The sequence below is a fragment of the Lactuca saligna genome, chromosome 6 (assembly GCF_052625555.1).
Source record: "Lactuca saligna cultivar CGN05327 chromosome 6, ASM5262555v1, whole genome shotgun sequence".
NCBI classification, from domain to species: domain Eukaryota; kingdom Viridiplantae; phylum Streptophyta; class Magnoliopsida; order Asterales; family Asteraceae; genus Lactuca; species Lactuca saligna.
Genome location: NC_136422.1, coordinates 82046362 through 82052197, shown reverse-complemented (window position 1 = coordinate 82052197; position 5836 = coordinate 82046362). Strand labels below are relative to the sequence as shown.

Genomic DNA, 5836 nt, shown 5'->3' with positions numbered 1-5836 from the left:
ATCAAATAAAAGGCTTAAAAGATAATTTACAAAGTGAACAGCCGAAACCAACCCTTTAAATAAATGAAGCAAAATAAGTCGAGCGTTCGGTTCATTTCGGTTCCCGAAAAATCCAGAGCCGAAATAAGTAGAGCCTTCGGTTCATTTCGGTTCCCAAAAATCCGGAGCCGAAATAAGCTGAGTGTTCGGTTCATTTCGGTTCCCAAAAAATCCAGAACCGAAATAGACCAAGCATTCTATCTATTTCGCTTGTCTAATTTTTAGTGAGGGGTTAGAGGTTTCGGTACCGACTCTGCTTCCATCATCCCTAAACCTTGTAAAATTTTATTGAAGGTTGTTTCTGGTAAGAGTTTTGTGAAGATATCAGCGAGTTGATCAGAGGACTAAATGAAATGAACTTCCACATTTCTATCAACATGGTCCTTGATGAAATGGTATCTTAGTGCAATATGCTTTCTATTTGAGTATTGCACCGGATTGTGACATATTCTTATTGCGCTTTCAGAGTCACAGTAGAGAGATATTTTCTTCATACTTAATCTGTAGTCCCTCAATTGGATTTGTATCTAGAATACTTGTGAGGTACAAGATGTTGCAGCTATGTACTCAGCTTTGGCTGTTGAAAGAGACACACATGTTTGCTTCTTAGATTGCCAGCTAACGAGTTTGCCATCAAGGAATTGGCATCCACCAGTTGTGCTCTTTCGGTCCAGACCGCATCCTCCAAGATCAACGTCAGAGAAGTCTTGAACAAAGAATCCAGATCTAGGAGGGTACCAAAGACCGAGAGACGAGGTTTGTTTTACATTGCGAAAAATGTTTTTCACTGCTACCATGTGAGGTTCTCTTGGATTTGCTTGAAACCTGGCACAATAACAAATAGAGAACATAATATATGGTCTACTAGCCATTAGATACATAAGAGATCCTATCATTTGACGATAGAGTGTTATGTCAACAGCAGGTTTCTCCAGGGATGAAGTTAACTTCATGTCGAATGCCATGGGAACCTTCACCTTCGAATCTCCAGTCACACCGAACTTCACTAACAAATTCTTCGTGTAAGCTTCCTGGTTGATAAAATGCCTTCTGGTCCCTGTCTTATATTCAATCCAAGAAAAAAGTTAATTGGACCCATTGTGCTCATTTCAAATTTAGTCTCCATCAGCTTCCTGAACTCAAATGTTTAGCTAGGATCTGTGGAGCCGAAGATGATATCATCAACATAAATCTAAACTATCATTAAATTTTCACCCACTTTCTTTCAAAAGAAGTTTGGGCCAACCGAACCTTGCTTGAATTTCGACATTTTAAGAAAGCGAGTTAACGTTTCATACCAAGCCCTTGGTGCTTGCTTTAGACCATATACAACTTTATCCAACATATAGCAGTGATCAAGGAATTTCTCGTTCATGAACCCAGGAGGTTGTTTAACGTACACAATTTCTTCTAGTTCTCCATTTAAGAAAGCACATTTTACAACGATTTGGAACACTTCAAAGTTTTTATGTGCAGCATATGCCAAAAATATTTTAACTGATTCCAACTTTGCCACCGGAGCGAAGGTCTCCTCATAATCTATTCCTTCTTCCAGATAGTATCCCATCACCACTAGCTGAGCCTTATTGCGAATGATGTTGCCCTTTTTGTCCAACTTGTTCCTGAGGACCCATTTTAAGCTGACCATAGAAGCATCCTTTGGTGTGGAAATCAGCCTCCAAACTCGATTACGTTCAAACTCATTGAGTTCATCTTACATAGCATGTACCCAATCAGCGTGATCAAGTGAAGCATTAATCGTCTTGGGTTCGATTTTGGAGACAAACGAATTAAACATGCATAATTCAACATGAGAGAATAGAGCAGTATGTTTCGCTTTCTATTGAGAGCATGTGAGAACTCGCTCAGACGATTCACCAATAATTTGTGTTTTGGGATGATCCTTAGTCCACCTTATTAGAGGAGGGTAATTCGAGTCATAGAGAGGATCCAACTCTGCATTTACCTATTCTTCAAATTCTGATCGATCGTCTTCGTCATTTGATTTTTCATTCTCCCCCTCAAATGGCGAAGCATATCCCTTGTCGGGTTCAGGATCCTCGCCTTCGGTTGGAGTTGGATTTTCCCCCTCAGTTGATAATCCAGTTGTATTAGATACAGATGAACCCCCCCCCCCTTGAATACTGAGTTATTTGGAGGGTCAAGTGAGGATTAATCATCAGTTGGTTTAGAAGAATTCTTTTCCATGTCTTTCGCAACATCATCGATGATCATTTTCAGATGGTCGATTTTGTTGTCTACTGCATTTATCTCTGAGTGTATATCATTTTCTGGTTCATCAAATAACCTTATGTACTCTTCAAATAAGTTGGAAATGGGATCTGAGACATGTTCGGATACTGGAAATATTTCTCCCATGGTATTTTCGCTCGGTTGAACCTTTTTCATATAGTTGTCATAAAATGTTACGTAGTAGGTTTCTTCAATTCATTTGGAGTGTTTATTCAAAATCCTATAATCCTTTGAAGTGAATAACCAATGAATATTCCCTCATCTGCTTTAACGTCGAACTTGTTTTAGTTCTCTTTGGAATTGAAAATGAAGCACCTAGAACCAAACACATGGAAAAACTTAATGTTGGGCTTTCAATTGTTCAGAATCTCATACGGAGTGATGGAGAATCACTTGTTAAGTAAGCATCGGTTCTAAGTATAGCATGCAGTTGCAACAGCATCAGCCCAGAAGTATAGTGGAAGAGAAGCGAAGTTTAGCATGGTTTTGGACGCCTCACATAAGGAACGGTTTCTTCTTTCAATAATACCATTCTGTTGTGGAGTATAAGGAGCAGAGAACTTGTGATATACTCCCTTTTCGTCCAGAAAGTCTTCAAACTCTTTATTCTTGAACTCAAGCCCATTATTGCTTCTAATGTTCCTCACCACCTTTCGCAGCTGCAATTCCACTTACTTGATAAACACCTTCAACTTGGGAGTTGCTTCTGATTTCTATATAAGAAAGTAAACCCAAGTGAAGCGTGAAAAATCATCTACAATGAAAAGTATGAACTTACTACCACTGATGCTTTCAATAGTCGAAGTTCCATACAAGTCAATGTGCAGAAGTTAAAGAACTTCTATGATCTTGGTATTGATTCGTGTAGGATGGCTCTTTCGGCTTTGTTCACCCATCTCACACGCTACACACAGGTGTTCCTTATCAAACTTGAGAAGAGGGAGGCCTCGAACATGCTCACCAAGCACCAACTTAGTGATATCTTTGAAGTTCAGATAGCCGTATGTGCCATAACCAGCTTTCGTCAGAGTTCGCCTTTGATAAAAGGCATATTGTTGGTTGTCCTCGAATTGGGTTGAGATTTAATGGATACATCTCTCCTCTGCATTCAGATTTCAACAGAACCATTTTAGAGTGAGACTTTCAGTCCTGTTCCCACAACCAAATGAGATACACTTATGAGGTTGTGCGGTAATACTTCCACATACGCCACTTTTCGAATTGTGAACTCTTCATTGGTTATCATTCCATATCCTTTGATAGTGCCATAAGAGTTGATGCCAAACTCCACACATCCACCATCCTTAAGGGAACGAAACTCCCTCATCTCTTCCTTCCTTCTTGTCATGTGACATGAGCAACCATTATCTATGTACCATTCGTCATCAAACTGCTCGTCACTGATAACCTACAAATCCAAGCAATTTTAGGAACCTAAAGTCTCTTGGGCCCTGGTAAGTCCTTTACAAAAAAAGGAATAGCAACAGAAAGATCAACAAAATAAGTTCTTTTTATTATTGTGGTTTCGTCTTTCGTTTTGATGGTATAGACTTTTATTTTATTTTTGTCTTGTTTAAACTGTAATGTATTAGATGGTGTTTTGTTAGTTGGTTTTGGAATATTCTTTTGTGTCCTAGGTTTAGCTGACTGTGAGAATGACCGAAACTAGACTTTCGGTTCTCAGCCTTGGTGCTGGAACTGAGACTAGATGTTCAGTTCTCAGATCTGGGGTTGGAACCGAGACTAGGTGTTCGGTTCTGAGATATGTTGGGACTGAAACTGGACTTTCATTTATGAGAATAGTAAGAGTTTGCATCGAAACTGGACTGTCGATTGTTCTTTGGGTTGTCATTTCCTATGATATTTGTTTCTTTCTTGGAAGGAGCATGGTTAGGGTTTTGAGACTACCAAAATCGTTTTCACTCATGCTGATTTTTCATGTATCTCTAATTTCTCTCCCAATTCTATTCAGCCAGCTGCTTTTGAGATTTATGAATATTGAAGCTCGACTTTGGCTTCTCCTTGTGAGCTTCGGTTGTCTTGGAGGTTACATTGGATGCTTTCTTTGATTCTTCTCGTATCTCTTTTGTTCCATTTGAGCTTGGTTTATCAAAAGTTAAGGGATTGTTGATGGGTTCAACAACATACCTTCCCCTTACCCTCCACGATGCTCTCTCTGATAAGCCAACGGTTTCGTCTGCATTATCAATAGGTGCGGACCAGAAGTAATCGTCACACCCTTCAGCATTGTCTGTGTCAATCAAAATTTTCAATTCTGCTGTTTATTTTTCGATGACACCTTTAACAAGATACACTTGATTTGGCACCTTTTGAACCTTTTGATAGACCATTGTTTTTTCTTTAATTTTTCATTAGATATGCGAGCATATCTAATGAGAAATCACTCATCTCATTTTCCTCATCAAATTCAGACGCGTTTTCTACATTTATTTTATGTATAGAACAAAATTTGGCATTTGGCGAGTTAAATGTTTGTATGGACTCGGACTTAATTTTCAACCTATCATTTTCATCCAAAAGACTTTTAAGCATACATTTGTGCTCCTTGGCGTCAATAAAGGTCTTAATCTTGTCTAGTCCATATCTGTAAGTGATCGAAATCTCATCTGAGGACATTATTGATTCACATTCAGCAATGACTTCATCCTCCTTAAATTTAAGGAAGGGTAAAATCATCTTATGAATCTTTTTCCTTATTTCACAATCTAGGTGTAGTTGAGTTATATTGGTATATAAGCGTTTTGCAATCAAACAAAAAAAATTCTTTGTTTCAAAAACTTTAAGTTGTCTCTTTGTAAACAAATAATCTCATCCCTAGTTCTAACTAACTCATGCTCCTTCAGTTGTATCCATGCCCTCCTTTCCTCACTCTTGGAAGATTCCCTGTTGAGTTGGTCAGTTAGGTTAGAATTAGCTAGGCGAGTTTGCATGAGACTACCACTTAAGTTGGAAAATTTAAATTTTAGTTCGTTTAGTTCTTCTTCATAATTAGTAACACGAACTTTAAATGATTCAAGGATTGTTTGTACCTTTTTGATCAACCGGTCACAGTCGCTGATCCTTTCACTCACGGGCTTGGCAACAAAACAGTTATCCTCAGTCAGGTTCGGCTCCTTATACTTAGCTTCAGATGATCTTCCAGTAGTAACCATTAGGCATTTCCCAACCGAACGAGTAGCTTCTTATCTTGCCATATATGCTCTTCCATGTGAGGGTTTTCTCACTTCTTCATCCTTAGAATCGGTTGACCAGACTTCAACGGCACCAAACTCATCTTCATCCACATCTTCCTGCACAATCAGTTCATTCATTGAAACATTAGTTTCCTTATTTTTCTTTATTTCTTCCAAGTTTCTTATGTAATAACCTTCATCATCTTTACCATCCCTTTTCTCAGTCATCTTTCTCAACATACAGTTCTTGGAAAAGTGGTTTTTGCCATGAAAATAGTTACAATCATACCCTGAATCTCCTATAAGCTTGCTTTCTTTCTTTTTCATCTTCCTTCTGAGAATTGCTCTTT

General features: G+C 38.5%; 1 pseudogene; it reads right to left on the bottom strand.

Annotated features, from left to right (window-relative positions):
* Positions 1–1045: 1045 nt before the first annotated feature.
* On the bottom strand, positions 1046–3247 carry LOC145002756 (uncharacterized; annotated as a pseudogene).
* Positions 3248–5836: the final 2589 nt, after the last annotated feature.